Source organism: Hibiscus syriacus, unplaced genomic scaffold, assembly GCF_006381635.1.
Source record: "Hibiscus syriacus cultivar Baekdansim isolate YM2019G1 unplaced genomic scaffold, ASM638163v2 tig00110204_pilon, whole genome shotgun sequence".
NCBI classification, from domain to species: domain Eukaryota; kingdom Viridiplantae; phylum Streptophyta; class Magnoliopsida; order Malvales; family Malvaceae; genus Hibiscus; species Hibiscus syriacus.
In genome coordinates, this window is record NW_024062626.1 from 672,677 (window position 1) to 690,428 (window position 17,752).

The 17,752-nt window shown below is 37.4% G+C and overlaps 1 pseudogene; it reads left to right on the forward strand.

The window, feature by feature from the left end:
* Window positions 1-2,267: 2,267 nt before the first annotated feature.
* The window catches only part of LOC120219113, a 28,051-nt pseudogene continuing 12,566 nt past the window's right edge, over window positions 2,268-17,752 (forward strand).

A 17,752-nucleotide genomic window follows, 5' to 3' on the forward strand; every position in this document is an offset into this window, starting at 1 on the left:
TAAACATTTGATTCATTTATATTTTAGTTGAATATAAATATTTTAGTAAATGATTAAACTACAAAACATCTTAAACAACTCTATACAGAAAATTATAGGAATATAAAAATATAATAAAACAGTGGGAAACAATTAAAAACAAAAGGACAAGGAAAGAAAATACAATAGGACAACGCTCTTTGTTAAAAACTGTGACTAAATGTATGGGTTCATTGTTTGGTTAAAACCGAATTAACCGATCGAATTGAAATTTCGGTCGGTTAATGGTTAATGATTTTTTAAAATTTCAATTTTAGTTAATTCGACTCGAAATCAGTAAATTAATCGAATTAACTGAAATTATTAAATATTTAATATTATATATATTTATTTAGTTTTAGGAGTGTTTGAACTTGGTTTTTACCGAATTAACCGACTAAATTAATCGAAAAAATAAAAAATTAAATATTTAATATAAAATATATATTATTTATAAATTTCGGTTAATTCGGTTAACTGATCAATTAACTTAGTTCAATTAGGTTAATTTTTTTTAGAAAAAAATCAATTTGTTAACGGTTAATGAGGAAAAAATTCAATTAATGAAATTTAGGTAATTCGGTTCGGTTGATTAACCGAATTACCCGTTTGAACACCCTTAATTTTTTGTATAGAGTTGTTTAAGATGTTTAACTAGGGACGAAATTAAAAAAATATATTTTAAAAGTATGTTAATATTCTTTTTAAAATATTTTTTATGTTTAATTTATAAGGAAAAAAAAGAAGTTTCTCAACAAATTTTGGAGTATTACTTTATAGGTTCCTCCCGCCCGTGCATCTAACCTTAGGAGAATATCTAGTCTTACAGTCTTAGCAATTTTGACAGGGCTTTAAGTCAGGATAGGTCAATGTCTAATTATTTAAAAATATTTTACCTTAATACTTCATATGATGAAAAATAACACCTCTGTCCACTGCAACGCAGTTGTACAATGAATAGACCAAAATTTGATTAGATTCTAAAAAATATTCTTGTAATTTTAAGTTATTTGAATTGATTCGAATTTTAATTTTAAATTTTGAATTTGAGTCAAGTTTGTTACTTTACCAATTTGAAAAATCAATTTTGATTGTTTTATATTTTGTTAATTAATTTTCTTATTTTTTTTTCAATTTATCGTTCATTTTAAAATTTATTTTGACTAAATTTGATATGCACACTCTTAAACTATTTTAGACTTCAACTCATCTTTTCGAAAAATAATTTTTTCTTACAATTTAATCCCTCAAATGTTCAATTTTTTTATTTATTTAATTACTCATTTGTTTTAAATTTATTTTAATTAAACTTAAATTACATACTCCACGCACACTATAAAGTATAGAATACTGATAGGTTTAAAATATGTAACTTAGTGTAACCAAAAGAATTATGTATTTTAACGAGTTTATTTAGTCGTTGAATAACTGTTAATATACTGATAAAAAAATAATGTTCAAATTTTACAATAATCTCATTCGATTTATATATTAAATAATTTATACAATTTAATTATCGTTTAGATTAAATGTAATGTAAAATGAAAATAGTTGAGACGAGTCTATTTGTTTACTGATAGTTTTAGATCATGAATAAAACTAGAGTAAATTATGTGTTTAGTATCTAAACTATCAGTTTTCTATTTTAGTATATAAACTTTCATTTTTTTTCAAAATCATACCTAACGTTTAGTTTTTGCTTCATTTTAGTATCACTCCATTAAAAACTTAACGGACGGGCTCTTTGTTTCCGGCGTTTGCAGTCGTCGACCGTCGTATCTGTCGGCTGATGAAGCCCAAATTTTTCAGCTCGTACCTTTTCGACCCCTTAAACACAATTTCGACATATGTTTCACCGAGAACACCTCTATCTCTCCAAATAGATGATGAACTCTTCGATTTATTTATCTTTCGACCTCCAGGGTCCACCGTCTGATGGGCTTGAAATTGGAATATGTTAGTCGACTTGTCATTCACTCATGGTCCAATATTCAGATTAGTCGTCCGTCAATCGGAGTTATGTCACGTCAATCGGTCTGTTAAGTTTTTAACTACATGATACTGAAATGAAATAAAAACTAAACGTTAAATATGGTTTAAAAAAAATAAAGTTTAGGTATTAAAACGGATCAAAACTGAAAGTTTAAGTACTAAACTCGTAGTTTACCTAAAATATATAATTATTAATAAAAATATATTTTAATTTTTAATATTAAATAAATAACGAATTAATTCGAGCAGATGGGTCGCGACTAAAATCTGAAGTAGATATCCGAAGGCGTGTTTCGTTTTTTTGTCGGAGAAAGGGAGAAGCATCCATGAAAGGTGTTGGAAGATTGATTAGTCGAGCTCTACCTCATCGCCAAACATGCCGGTCTACCTCCCCTTCCCAGTTAATCTCTCGCCGCCTCATCTTCTCTTCCTCCAGAACGCCGTCGTTTCTGAGGGTGGGAAATTCAAGCTCCATCCTTTCCTCCAATTCTGAGTTGTCCGCTTCTTTACTCCCTCTCGAATGGAACCATTTAGAGGTTGGTATGTTTGGTTTTGTATTGTTTTAAACCCGTTTGGCTTCCCCCCCCCAATTATTTGATGGTTCTCATTTTTCTTTTGGGGTTGCAGTGCAAAGGAGAAGTGTGTTTATCCAAACTCAATCAACACCCAATCCTTGGTCTTTGATGTTTTATCCAGGGGAAGCAGTGATGGAAGTTGGGAGTGCTGATTTCCCAAACGCTCGTTCTGCCATGAATTCTCCATTGGCCAAGGCCTTGTATGAAATTGACGGTAACAAGCTTATCTTATTATCCTATCAAGTTTCAGTTGAATGAGGGGAAGAGTGAGGATTTTGGACTGCAAGAACTAATCATTGTGTAACTCAATTTCATTCATACTAAAAAATGGGGGAAAAAAGGCGAAAAGGCAAAGGCGAATTGGCTTCTGCCCAATCAGGTTTATATCTTACAATGAAGCCCTAGTAGGTGAAGAAATTAAGCTTCTGGATATCCATTTGGTTAAGCTTGAAATGGAAATAGACGTTAAAAGTTGGGACGTAGATGCTTGCTATTTTCTATTAGTCACGTTTCAAATTATGTCAAAGTGTTTTTTTTGCTATTACTGGGATTGAATATTCAATTATATTTTGATTGATGATTGGATGAATTGAATCCTGTTTCCTTGCATTGCAGGTATCACTCGTGTTTTCTTTGGGTCCGATTTTATCACTGTAACAAAGTCTGATGATGCTTCTTGGGATCTCCTCAAGACAGAAATTTTTGCTGCAATCATGGAGTTCTATTCTTCTGGACAGCCTTTGTTTCTAGACTCAACAACTGCAACCTCCAAGGACACTGCTATTCACGAGGTACTTTTTCTAACTTCAGTTTTCCCTGTTTTTGGAAGAGTTTACACCTATTTGTTGACTGTTAAAACGTTTTGCTTTTCTCACCCTTTATCTGATATTTTAAGTTTGCGCTGTTTCTTTGAATTTTTAAGCTGTACTGTCATATATTCAAAGCTTTGAAGAAGGCACAGATTAAATGAAGCATGCATTTGTTTTTCAGCTAGAGTTTATCTTGTGTAAAAAAATCATGTCATAGGAAATAAAAGCAGTTTCCAATTGCAATGTTTAGGCATGATACTTCTGCAATTGCTGCAAAATCATTCTTCTCTACCCACATATGTTATGTAGGTTTTTTGTAGGACTTAATAATAGTTGGTTGAATTGAGTAAAACACTGAAACAGACACTAGTCAGTTCATTTGCTTCAGGTTCGCTGGTTTTGGTAGAGGTTGGCTTGTCAAGTCTGTTGGAATAAGTTTATTTGGCCATTTTTTGTTTTCTATTTTTTTTTAAACCAAATCACAACTAATTTTTTTTATAGAAGTTGGAGGTCTCATTAAAAACTCCCTTCATATTCGTTCACATACTAAATGTATGTTAACGAACATTGGAAGGAAGAAAAGAGTACCTCAAATTTTATTGATAAAATACCCGATACAAAAGACACCACAGAATATCCTCTCATGGTGATGTACACCATTACAACATACACCTTAACCTCATATAACCTCATCCAAAGCCACAGTCTAATCACCTTACATCTAATTACACCACCAACAGTAGGAATAAAACAACGCAACATAACATAATACAAATTAAAAGCAGCACCTACAACCATATAGACTAAAACAACCACAATTGAAGAGACAAGATCTAATGGGACTCGTCTTCTTCAGGAGCCCAAGAGTTTGGTTTGAATGAAGGCTCTATCTCATGCACCATGACCTTGAAGAAGTTGTCACCAACCTTCAATTCCACCATTGCATCAATTCTCGCATCAACCTTTGTGAGGACTTGAATTTTTGCCCGATCAAAGGATGATGGAGACTGACAATTTTTTTTATAGAAGTTGGAGGTCTCATTAAAAACTCCCTTCGTATTCGTTCACATACTAAAAGTATGTTAACGAACATTGGAAGGAAGAAAAGAGTACCTCAGATTTTATTAATATAATACCCGATACAAAAGACACCACGGAATATCCTCTCATGGTGATGTACACCATTACAACAAAAACCTTAACCTCATAAAACCTCATCCAAAGCCACAGTCAAATCACCTTACTACTAATTACACCACCAACAGTAATAATAAAACATCGCGACAGAACATAATACAAAATGAAAGCAACACCTACAACCATATAGACTAAAATAAAACCATAAATGAAGAGACGAGATCTAATGAGACTTGTATTCTTCAGGAGCCCAAGAGTTTGGTTTGAATGAAGGTTCTATCTCATGCACCATGACCTTGAAGAAATTGTCACCAACCTTCAATTCAACCATCGAATCAATTCTCGCATCAGCCTTTGTTAGGATTTGAATTTTAGCCCGATCAAAGGATGATGGAGACTGACAACTTTCGTCGATAGCTAGTAATAAACCCCACTTATCATCAATGTTCTTGAAAGTATCCCAATGCCATGCGTGAAAAGGAACACCCTCGCAAATTAACCATACTCGACGACACTCCATTACCAAACTCTCTGACCAAGCTTCGACTAAGGAGAACCACTCTGCGAGAATCTTTGATTTATCGTTCTTCACACTTCTCAAAGAAGCATTCTCTTCGAAAATCATTAAAATCGCATTACCAGCAGCTCTCATTAAGGTGAAGCCAGTGAGGCCCTTCGCTTGCATTTGTCTGGCGAGATGACCAATTTTGACAAAGTCCTTGCACCACCCCACTAGACAATTGCTCAACACCTGAAGTTTTTCTTCATCTATAACACCTTCAACTTTAAAATGATTTTTCCTCGAAACATCTTTCATCCCGGACTTGCGAAGAACACCTGTCGAGAACTTTCTGCAATAGGAATGTCGAGGTTTGAATTTAGCGAAAGAAACACCAATTTTGCTGCCGTCGATACGAGAGCCATTCATTTTTGAGATCGCTCTCCTTGCTTCTTCGATTGATGCGAAGTGAATAAAACCAAAGCGAACTCCTTTTGAATTCCTTTTATTTGGGATAAAAGCATCAAATACCCGACCATGAGAGCAAAATAAAGATCCAAACCTCTCCCAATAGATCTTCTCTGGTAAATTTTCAACAAATAATGTGAAGCATCCAAACTTGTCAACTCTGCACCCCTTTGTGATTGACTCCCTGGATCCCTCGTGTACACCATTTACTGCAGACTTGTCATCGCAACACACCGCTATAACAGGCACATGAATACTAGGAGATGCTACAAAAGCTGGATTTGGCAATGGCAGTACTGGAGGAACATGAGAACCTCCATACTTGTCCAAAGCATCAAAATCTGTAACTACTACTCTTTCAACAACAAGATTCTTCCTTGCCATCTCGATGTGCAATAGGGACTTCAACTTAGCATCAAAAACCATTTTCTAAAGGGCATCCTTGGTAGCAACTGCAAATTTAACAGTTGAGAAGAGAGCGAAACCCTTGGGCTTATCTCCCTTGAAGCTCAAATGCGAATCTTCAAAACCTGGAAGCCATCTCAGATGATGACAGCGAAGTCCGGACGCTAGAAGAAGGGATTAGTTCGCAAGAGAGCGACGAGCCTAGTGGAATAAGGGTGAACTGGAGACGGACGCCGGCGTAAATCAATGAAAAATGGCGTTTAGATCTGCGTCAATTGAATGACCCTCGTAAATCTGATCTGAAAAACGAAATCAGAGTGAGGAGACGATCTTCCAGAGGAAAAACGACGGCCAACGGATGACGAAGTGTGACGGCAGGTGACGGACGACTGTAGGCTGTAGGCGATCGGCGGGCGTCGGACAGCAGGCGGCGGTCGACGGACGTCGGACGGCGATGGTAAAGATGAAATGATGAATGAAGAAAAGATGAATGAAAACAAACACCTTGAAACTAAGAGAGAAGCGGGAGCTTCTCTCACTAGGTTTGAAATTAAATCAACAACTAATTAAAAAATATAAAATCGTATATTTTTATTTATATTCTCAGTTAATCCATTAATGATATCGTGCTACCCATACTTGAAGATGAAAGGAAGTGAAAATGTACCAGTGTGGAAGGAAACGGTGTAATGTTCGTGGGATAGTAATATCAGTTATTGAACATTGTTTGACTGGAAAATAAAAAATATATGTTTATATTCTTCTAGTTGAGAATTTCTCTTCTTTTTAGTATCCTTATTAATCAGAATCACTACCTCATAATTGTGAAGATCTGTGAATCAGTCATGTAAATTCTATTGCATGATTCAGGATGACTCTGAAACAGTTGCAATAATAAAAAAATTGCTGGAGACTCGAATTCGACCAGCAGTGCAAGATGATGGTGGGGATATTGAATATCGGGGGATTTGATCTGTAAACTTCCTTTTATCCTTATTTGGTTTAATTTTTTTTTATAAACATACTTTGTTTATATGCCTTTTGAATCATCATTGATTGAACATTTCCTGTTATTTTCCATTTATTTAGGGTCCAAAAAGGGCTAAAAATTATGAGTGAGAAAGGAAGAGAGAGAAATAGAGCGAGTGTGACAGGGCGTTCGTCCTCCCTTGAGGAATGGACTGTCTTTGTTGATTATCTTAGTAAGAGAGTTAGTAGAAGTGAGTTAAGAGAAATTTTCAATTACTATGGCAGAGTAGTGAGGGTCTTTATTCCAAATTTTATGGTTAAACCGAAGTACAAAGCATCCACATTTGCCTTTGTGCAGTTTGCGTCGGAGGCTGGTTGTAAAAGAGCAATCCAGAGTGTTAATGGTACGTTGATCGGTGGTTCGAGAGTCACAGTGGGGGTCGCGAAGTACAAGAAGAACAGGAATAGACAAGCTGGTGCTAATGTACTTCAGCTGGTTGGTAGTAAGCTAGATACTGTGGATAGAGGTAAGCAGCTGGAGGAAATGGAAATTTCGAGTAGTCTGAGGGATGACAGATCGTATAAAGAGGTGTTGAAGATGGATAGTAGAAGAAGAGCAGAGTTCGTATCAGTGGATAAGAAGGAAGGTCAGAGTAAGCGAACATATGTATTAAGGAAATGTTGGGATATGTACATTCCTACAGCAGATTCAAGCTGGGTGAATAACTCCTTAACAGGGATTTTTAAATTTCCCTTTAAGCCTGACTTGGTGAAGAAGGCTTTGGCTAAAGAAGGATTTGAGGTTAAAGTAGTAAGTTGGGGTTACGCAGTGAATGCTTGTATTATTACTTTCAGTTCAAACGAAGATTTCTTAGATGCGTGGTCGAATTTCTGTGAAAAGTAGTTTTCATGGTTTCTTTGGTTATCCCCGGTGCTGAATGAAAGGGGTGTTCCATTGGCGTACTGTATCGTTGAGCCAGTAGGGTTACCTCTTTTTACCTGGAACGAGCCGTTTATGGAGAAACTTGCTGGAATGTGGGGTGAGTTTGTGTGTATTCTAAAGGAGACCAGAAGTAGAGAGGTCCTCTCTTTAGTGAAACTATTGGTAAGGGTTGCAAGTCCTTTTGACGTCCCAGAAGTTTTTTCCGTAGGGTCTTACGGAAGGTACTTTAAAGTTAAAACTTCTTTGGGAGGGAGCAGTTTCAAATCTTCAGTTGTATTCGGTGAAGAGTTGCAGAAGAACTTCGATGAAGGTCATAATGCTGATTTTTCGAAGGAGGAAGATGGAGGATATTCAGATGAGGAAGAAGACAAACTAGAATGGCCTGCGGAGGCTGTACGATCAAAGGTGGACACGTGGTTGCAGAAAAGTCAAGATAGTGGGTGGAATGAAGAAAATGGGGAGCAGGTTTTGAAAAAGCAGGCTCACATGAACACCAATAGTCATGGGGTGTCAGAAAATTTGAAATTTGAAGTTGAGTCAATTCCCAACAAGGATTATGCTGGACTTGGGCTGAGAGGGGATGTGGAACAGATTTTATCAACCCAATCTGATGACAATTGGGATTTAGTATCCCCAGTTACTAATTTAATTCCTGCTGGGCCAGTAGTTAAATTAAAGCGGGTTGAGCTAGGGAAGAGCTATGAATTTCAGTATCTAAGTGATTCTAAAGAGGAAATAGATGCCTTTTAACGGATTTGGTTTTTGAGGATGTCCAGGAAACTGAAGAAAGCGATCTTGGAAAGGAGGATGAAGGACAAGTGTTGCAGGTGGGAATCAAGGAAGTCATTGAGAAGAGTTCTGTTAAGCGGAAAATGGGGCTTCCAGTTCGAAGTGCTCCTGATGGTAGAAGGGGAAGAGGTCGGTTTGCGCGTGTGTATAGAAGGACAAGAAACAGACGAATATGGCAATGCTTAAATAGTGAAGCAGATGTAATCTGTTCAGAGGTTACTTTGAAGGATGATCAGAATGCTTCAGTCTGCAGGAATATTCCTCAGCTTTCTTTAGGAAAGTTGGGGAGAGTTAAGGAGAAGGTGTTTAATTGCTATGATTTTTCCCAGAATCTTTCTTCGACCTCTTTAATTTGCAATTTAAAATCAGGAAGTTTGGCAACAGTTCCTTCTTTCGCTTTAGGGACAGGAAGAGAGAATAGAAGGATGAGAAGGCTTTTAATCAATGAAGCTTTGGAGCTAGTTGACATTTGTACGACATCCTCACCTCCTTTTAAGAAATGTTTGGACGAAGCAATGGCCACTTGGAGAGTGTGTTAGTTGTTAGGGATCTCTTTTAAGGAAGGGAAGAAGTTATTTATTGATAAAATTCTTGATCTGGAGAATGGTTCAGATGTAGATAGAAAAGTCTGATATGCAGGTCAGATTACGTTGTTTGCAGTGTAAGGTTTTGGTGTTTGGGAGTTAAGCTTTTTTATGCAAAATTTAAGTATTCTTTCGTGGAATATTAGAGGTTTAAGGAGAAGAGAAAAACGTGTTGTTGTCGCAAGGCAGGTTAAGAAGATTAAACCTGTCTTGATTTTTATTCAAAAATCTAAGTTGGAACATTGTCATGTGTTGATAACTAGGAAGATAAGAGGAAGTCTTTTAAAGGGAGCGTTGGTGTCTCCTGCCCAGGGGTCAAAGGTTGGGTTGATTAGCATGTGGAATGATAGTGTGATCAAAGTCACAAATCAGCTAGTTCACAGTAGGTTCTTGGTTCTGGTGGGGAATTTTTTGAATGTTCAAAAGGAGTTTGTTTTTATCAATGTCTATGGCCCTGCTATTGAATCGGAGAAGGAGGATTTTTTTGAGGAATTGCTGAATTTCTTTTTATCAGTGAACAGACCGATCTGTATTGGGGGTGATTTTAATGCGTATCTTGATCCTGAAGAAAAGAAAGGGAAATCTCAAAATTGGCACACAATTAATATTTTCAGATCTTTTGTCCAACGTGCTAATCTTATCGATTTGCCCATGTCGGGAGGTGCTTTCACGTGGTGTAGCAAGAGGGAAGAGTCAATGTGGGTTCGTCTTGATCGTTTCCTTATTTGCGGCAGTTTCCTTAACAGTTTTCCAAAGCTTTCTCAGAGCCTATTACCTAATTCGATTTCAGACCACAATTCGGTGCTGTTGGAAGTTAGTAGTCTCAATTAGGGCCCTAAACCTTTTAGATTTTTCAATTTTCTGTTAGAGGAGTTTTGATGTGTTGGTTGAAGACCTGCTGGCAGAGGAGAAGAATAAGAAGAAGGGAGGGGGTATCTTTAGGACGTTACAATCTGCAAAAAAACAGATCAGAAAATGGCCTGGTAGTAGCCACTTAGGGCTGTCAGACTCCATTTCATTGCTTGAAGTGAAGATTTGTGATCTGGAAAGAAAGTCTCAAGTTGGATTTCTATCCAAGGGGGAGTGGGATCAGTTGGTAGATTTCAAATGTGAGTTATAGAGGCTGCTTCGGATTGAGGAGAGCATTTGGTGTCAAAATTCAAGAAGTAGATAGATAAAAGATGGAGACAAAAATACGAGGTTTTTTCCACCTTTCTGCTATGAAAAGGAATAGGGTCAATTCAATCCATTCTTTAAAAGTGGATGGGGACTTTATGACGGATCCAGTATCTATAAGAGCCAGTGTGCTAAATTTCTTCAAAACTGCATACAATACTATTTCAGCTTTGGAGGTAGAGGGCTTTAATTTTGATTTTGTGCAGTTAACTGCTTCTCAAAGTGCATTTTTGGAGGTGGAATTTTCTGAACAAGAAGTGTGGCAAGCAATCTCTTCCTCTGATCGTGCTAAAGCTCTGGACCCAGATGGTTTTACAATGGGTTTGTATAAAAAATATTGGATTTATCTTAAGGAGCAGATTATGGAGTTTTTCACAGATTTTTATAAAGGAAAGGTGTGGGATCATGGGGTCAATCATGCATTTTTAACCTTGATTCCTAAGAACAGTAATCCTCAGAGTATTGAAGACTATATGCTTATTAGTCTTGTCGGCAGCCTCTACAAAATACTTTCTAAAGTTCTTTCTAAAAGAATCCTATCTTGCGGCATGGATATTATTAGCCCTACACAGTTTGCTTTTATACCGGGAAGGCAATTGTTGGACTGCTCCTACTTAGCTAATGAAGGAATTGATTTTTGGAGGAAGCAAGGGCTTAAAGGGGTGGTTTTTAAGGTGGATTTCAGTAGAGCTTATGACACAGTGGAATGACATTCTTTTAAGGATTCTGAAAGAGATGAATTTTGGCGAGAAGTGGTGTTCTTGGATCGAACAATGTATTTCCACAGCTTCTATTTCGGTGCTAGTGAATGGCTCTCCAACGGAAGAGTTTGCTATTGCTAAAGGCCTGAGGCAAGGTTTCTCTTTTGGCAAGTATCAAAACTCCTTTACCTTGTCTCACCTTCAGTTTGCAGATGATTTAATTATCTTGAGAAAATAACCTCAGTGACCAAAAATCTCATATAAATATACGATTTTAACCAACTTTTTTCGAATTTGCCAAAATGACCAACAAAATCGCAATACGATCGCTAATTCGCAATGCGATCTCCATTATCGCAAATTCGCGTTGCATTTTCGCAATGCGATAGTTGAAAATCGCGTTGCGATGGTCTACAGTATCGTTGCGATTTTCCCAATTCGCAATGCGAATAAGTAAATCGCAACGCGAATTGGGAAAATCGCAATGCGAATAAGTAAATCGCAAAAAATCGCAATGCGATACTGACTATCGCAATGCGATAATAAAAAATCGCAACGAGATACTTACTTTCGCAACGCGATACTGACTTTCGCAACGCGATTCTGACTTTCGCAACGCGATAATACATAATCGCAATGCGATTTTCAAAGCGCCATTAGTATCCTGGCCAATTATTTTATTTTTAAATTCCAAACACGAATATTAATATATTGGAACACTGAACTGTCCACAGTATATCCCGTAATCGCAACTCATAACCTAAAACCTAAAATCACAACTCAGTCCCATCTCCATCTCTCACTCTCTCACCCATCTCCGACGAAATCCGTCCCCATCTCCGGCGAAATCCGTCTATCTCCATCTCTTAGAGCCACCCTCACAATCAGAAATGGAAAATCAACCAAATCAACCAACGAGGGTTAGTTTTTTTTTAATTATTTTCTTTTTGAAATTTTTGCATTATTATTAGGTTTTTCATATTGAAATTGATGATAAGTTTACTGGTAATTTCAATAATATATTAACCATTTCACTTAGATTGCTTATTAAATCAACCGAGAATCGCAACGCGAAATGCAAATCGCAACGCGATTTTAGTTTCGCGTTGCGATAGTCGAATTCGCGTTGCGATTTTCATTTTCGTGTTGCGATTTTCATTTTCAGAAACTATTCTTCTTCTGCAAATTGAAACTTGAATGAATTGCATTACTTCAACCAAAAAAACAAAGACAAATACGAAATTCACAGTGTTGTATATTTAAGTTTGAAGAATAAACTACTACTATTTATGTTTATTATTGTTTTTGGTATATCTTCACAGTGTAGTTTTTGGTATATCTAATTTAGTATGTTTATTGTTTTTGTAGAACTTTTATTCGGCTCAATTGACCTTGAGAAATAAAGTCAGCCTGGCCAAAACAATTGTGTCGAAGCTTTCACCTGCACAAAAAAAAATGTTTGAGGATACATGCTTCGGGCCATGGCTGAAAGTACAACATCCCGGTGGAGATGCGATGTTGACACACCTGTTTCTTCAAACCATGACTAGCGATCTACCAGAGACTATACAACGTCGTGATGATGAGATATGGTTTGATTTTCCACTGGCGTATACGTGTTTTGGGTGTGAGGAGTTTTGCTTAATCACCGGTCTACACTTCGGACACGATGATGTAGGTCGGTACACTAGACACATTACCCGCCCATCATGGCTATCCCGGGTTTTTCTTGAGCTGGAGAGGCCGAGTATACACGTAGAAGACCTGACAAGATTTTTGAATAATAAAGATGGTTTTACTCGGATGGATGACGTCGACGTTGTCCGAGTATGCCTTCTAATTCTTTTGCATGCCGGCTTTTTAGGCAGAAAGGCCAGACAACCTATTCCAAATGATCTAATCAAATTGGTAGAAGACTTAAATGCGTGGAACCTGTTTCCGTGGGGCTCGTATTTATGGAAAGCTACATGGAATAAGTTATCGTCTGCCTTGGATGATCGAAAAAGTTTGCATGGCGATGGTTCCAAATACACTTTGATAGGCTTTATTTGGGCCTTTAAGGTAAGAATTTTTATATGATGTTTTCAAAATTATAAGTAATTATTTAACAATTACTAATGTTTGTTATTATATTATTTGTAGATTTGGATATTTGAGGCCTTTCCCGCCATGAAGACATATGCAATAAAAACTTCAAATGATATTCCCAGGGCTATTTCCTGGAAGAGGAAACGGACCTTGCAATGGGAAGATTTACTACGGTATACGACAATAAATAATGTAAGTTAACATAAATACTACCATATGTTTATAAACAAGTTATTACTAGTACACGTTTAACTTTGTTTGAGCTTTTATATTGTTAGGAGGCCAACACTCCTCTACAGAGGCTGACACCCACGTAATCTGAGCTTGCCACTGATTGGTGGTAAGCTAGTAAGCGTTTTTTTGATGGAACGGTTGATGAGCAGCCTCCACTTCGGGAGCCATCACCTCGCCCAGAGCTATCACCTCACCCAGAGCCATCATCTGATCGACCCGGCTATACACCTCCACAACGTCAGCCATCACATATTCTGTCACATCATCGAGCCTCTTCTCCACCATCACCGCAAGATAGGCGACCGGCAAAGACGTTTATCTCCCTGTTCTCCACCTTAACGGGATGAGTTAGGAGAGTTACGTGATAAAGTCAATGCCTTGCGTGAGGAGGTCGGTACTTTACGCAAAGACGATGGTGCATGGCGTGTTGAGGTGTCTACATTACGCGGTGAGGTAGCCACTCTACGTGAGATGGTAGCATCGTTGTAGAATGAGGTTCATACTCTACGCAACGAGGTAAGTTTAAGATTTTTCATACTCGTAATTCATTCGGTTGCTGCCAATACTGCTAAATTGTTTTTGTTAGTATTTGTTTTTGGTTTTGTTTTTGGTTTTGTTTTTGTCTTTTGGTTGAAGTAATGCAATCCATTCAAGTTTCAATTTGCAGAAGAAGAATAGTTTACTTTCGCAACACGAAAATGACTATCGCAACGCGGAAATGGCTATCGCAATGCGAAATGAAAATCGCAACGACAAAATCGCAATGCGAAATGAAATCGCAACGACATAATCGCAACGCGAAATGAAAATCGCAATGCGATTTGTGTTTCGCGTTGCGATTTTGTCGTTGCGATTTCATTTCGCGTTGCGATTTTGTCGTTGCGATTTTCATTTCGCATTGCGATAGCCATTTCCACGTTGCGATAGTCATTTCGCGTTACGATTTTAAGTTTCGTGTTGCGAAAGTAAACTATTCTTCTTCTGGAATGTTTATATATGTTGTCCTTTTAAATGTTTATACAAGTGCTTACTTCTGGAATGTTATCTGAGCATTTTGTGAACTATGATAGAATAATGATTTGGGTGAATATAATGCTAGTTTGAAACATATTTGTCTTTGTTTAATATCATGTCTGTTTATTTACTGATTTATATATTAATTTTTTTTAGCGGCCCGATAAGGTGGATGCTTTACGTCGGGTTTTCCTTGCACGACGGAGTTCACGCATCAGACGGCGTGGACGTGCTATTACGTCTCCGTTCACCCCAATGGTGCGAAGACTCCGCAAGAAGAAGCCCGACTCACCGGTTATCCCTCAAGAGTCCCCTCCAATCGTTCAAGAGGCCCCTATTCTCCCTCAAGATTCCCCCCACACTGACATCAACAAACTCAACGATGAAATGTTTTTGTTGCTTGATCGGTCTTGGTGAGGTGTGCTATTAGGGGTTAAAGACAGTGGCTATTTGGATGGGGAGGTAAGTCTTATATTTGTCTTATATATGATTTTGATTAATTTGTTTAAAAATTAATGTAATTAACTAATATATGTATTTTTTTTGTAAAACAGCATATCGATGCGTGAGTGTCACGTCTACTAATAATAAGGAAGCTTAGGAAAAATAAAAAAAATTCGCTATATACAATAATGCCGACGGCTTTTCACGCAGTTCACTTGAAGAATCAACGAGATGAATCATTTTTGTTGGGCAATGGACAAGCTAAACTTTATCCTGCATGGTGGGAGGTCGATAAGTTTAGTGTTTATTTTTTAAATTTTTTAAAGGTGTTCATAAATAAGTGCGCAAATAAATGAATTATTACTTATGATCGTATGTGTTTATCCCTGTTTTGGAACGTCGTCACTGGCTTCTCGTCCAACTTCAGCTCCCATCCCTGAAGATAATAGTGTATGACAGCATGATCAATTACATATCACTGTCTGATTTGAGAGATATTTTCAAGGGATGAAGCTCTCATTTGGCTAAATTCTTGGATGGGATTAAGTATTGGAGTCATTCTGGACACAAGAAGCCAAAGAAGTTCAATGTCACAGTTGTCAGAGACGAGACCGCGCCACAGCAATCGCCGGGAGCCAGAGGGGATTGTTGTCCTCTCGTATGCCTTTGCTTGGCGCGTTTGACGACGGGAAGCACAGAGTTTTTACCTCCCACCGATAGAGATAGAGCTGCAGTAGGCTTGTGGTTTATGCATTATATGGCTAGAGCAATATATTCGAGACGCTGCCTACCTGCATCCGCGTTATGAAAGTGTCCATTGTTAATTGGTAAGTAAAATGCATGTTTTGTTAACATATATACTCCTTTTGGTTTGAAAATGTTTGGTTAAGTACATATAATTCAATAATTTGCTGTTTGTAGGTTTTAGATGTGTAGGAAGTCTTGTTTGAGCAAATGTTTGGTTTCTGCAGGTTAATCCTTAAGTGAGCTGCGTGAAATGGATGTATGGGGTCACAAAATTGTTGATTCATTGATTCAATAATTGATGAAGAAATAAGAATTATTATTATTTTTTGATTGTTTAATTGATTTGTAAAAGATGATTTGTAAATGTTGATTTGTTTAATTGATGTGTACATAATTTGTGTTGAAATGTAATAGTTGATTTGTTGATTTTCAATGTGCTTTATGTTGAAGGCAAAACAGACTATCGCAACGCGAAATGGCTATCGCAACGAGAAAATCGCAATGCGAAATGAAAATCGCAATGTTCAAACTCAAGTTACTAATACATGCCTAACTGAAAATGTTAAAAGTGCACACATAAAATACACATAATGCAAGTTTTGTTAACATATATACTCCTTTTAGTTTGAAAATGTTTGGTTAAGTACCTAGAATTCAATAATTGTTAAAAGTTTATGCATGTTAATCCTCGTTGTCTTTTTCATTTCGCATTGCGATTCTATCGTTGCGATTTGCATTTCGCATTGCGATGGTCAAATGATTGCCTTTCGCAACGCGATTCTGACTTTCGCAACGAGATAATACAGAATCGTAATGCGAGTTTCAAAGTACGCAACAGGTTTTAGTTTCGCAAGCCAAATTTTTTGTGTATATATATACGCAGCAGCAACAACTCATAACCTAAATCCCTAAATCGCAACTCATTCCATCTCCATCTATCACTCTCCGGCGACATCCGTTCCTATATCCAACGACATCCTTCCCCATCCGGCAACAGGTCTTAGTTTCGCATCTCGTTTGTTTAGTTACAACCATGAAATCATCTAATGTTGATCATGTTTGGATAGATTTGTGTTTTGGAGGGTCATGGGAGAATGTTCATGGTGTTTTACAATATATGCCTTTACCCATGAATCTTCAACTAAAACTGTCATTAAAGAAGTTAACTTATGAAACCCTAATATTACGTGTTTCAAAGAAATTGAATTTAGAGCCCCTAAGCCAATGGTTACGTTCCAAAACAGGGATAAACACCTGCAATCATAAGTAATAATTCATTCATTTGCGCACTTATTTATGAATACCTTTAAACTCAATCTAAAATAAACACTAACATTATCGACCTCCCACCATGCAGGATAAAGTTTAGCTTGTCCATTGCCCAACGCAAATGATTCATCTCGTTGATTCTTCAAGTGAACGGCGTTAAAAGACGTCGGCATAATTGTATACCGTGTATTTCTTTTATTTTCCTTAAGTTTCCTAATTATTAGAAGACGTGACACCCACGCATCGATATGCTGTTTTACAAAAAAAGACATATATTAGTAACTTACATAAATTTACAAAAAAAATAATCAAATGAAAATATAAGAAAAATATAAGACTTACCCCTCCATCGAAATAACCATTGTCTTCGACTCCTAATAATACGTCCCACCAAGACCGATCAAGCAACAAATAGATATCATCATTGAGCTTGCATATGTCAGTGAAACACCCCTGGCTTCGCTCATGTAGATAAAAATCAACTGCGGTCTTAGCCCAAAGGGTGTTAACCAGAATTGTGTCCGGTAGTTGTTTCCTCTCCTCTTCAGATACCGGTATGGTACTGGCCGGTAACTCATACGAGAGCCAATTTGAATCCATCATGTCCGGCACGTCAGAGGGTTTCTCAAGAATCCTACATATGACGCCATGTGAATCGGGCTCTTGAATGGTGGGAGGGACCTCTTCAACGATGACAGTTGCCTCTTGAATGGTGGGAGGGGACTCTCGAGGAATGATAGGGGCCTCTTCAACGATAGGAGTGGACTCTTGAGGGATGATAGGCGAGTCGGGCTTCTTCTTGCGGTGTCTTCGCACTATTGGGGTATACAGAGACTTAATAGCACGTGCACGCCGTCTGATGCGTGAACTCTGTCGTGCAAGAAAAACCCG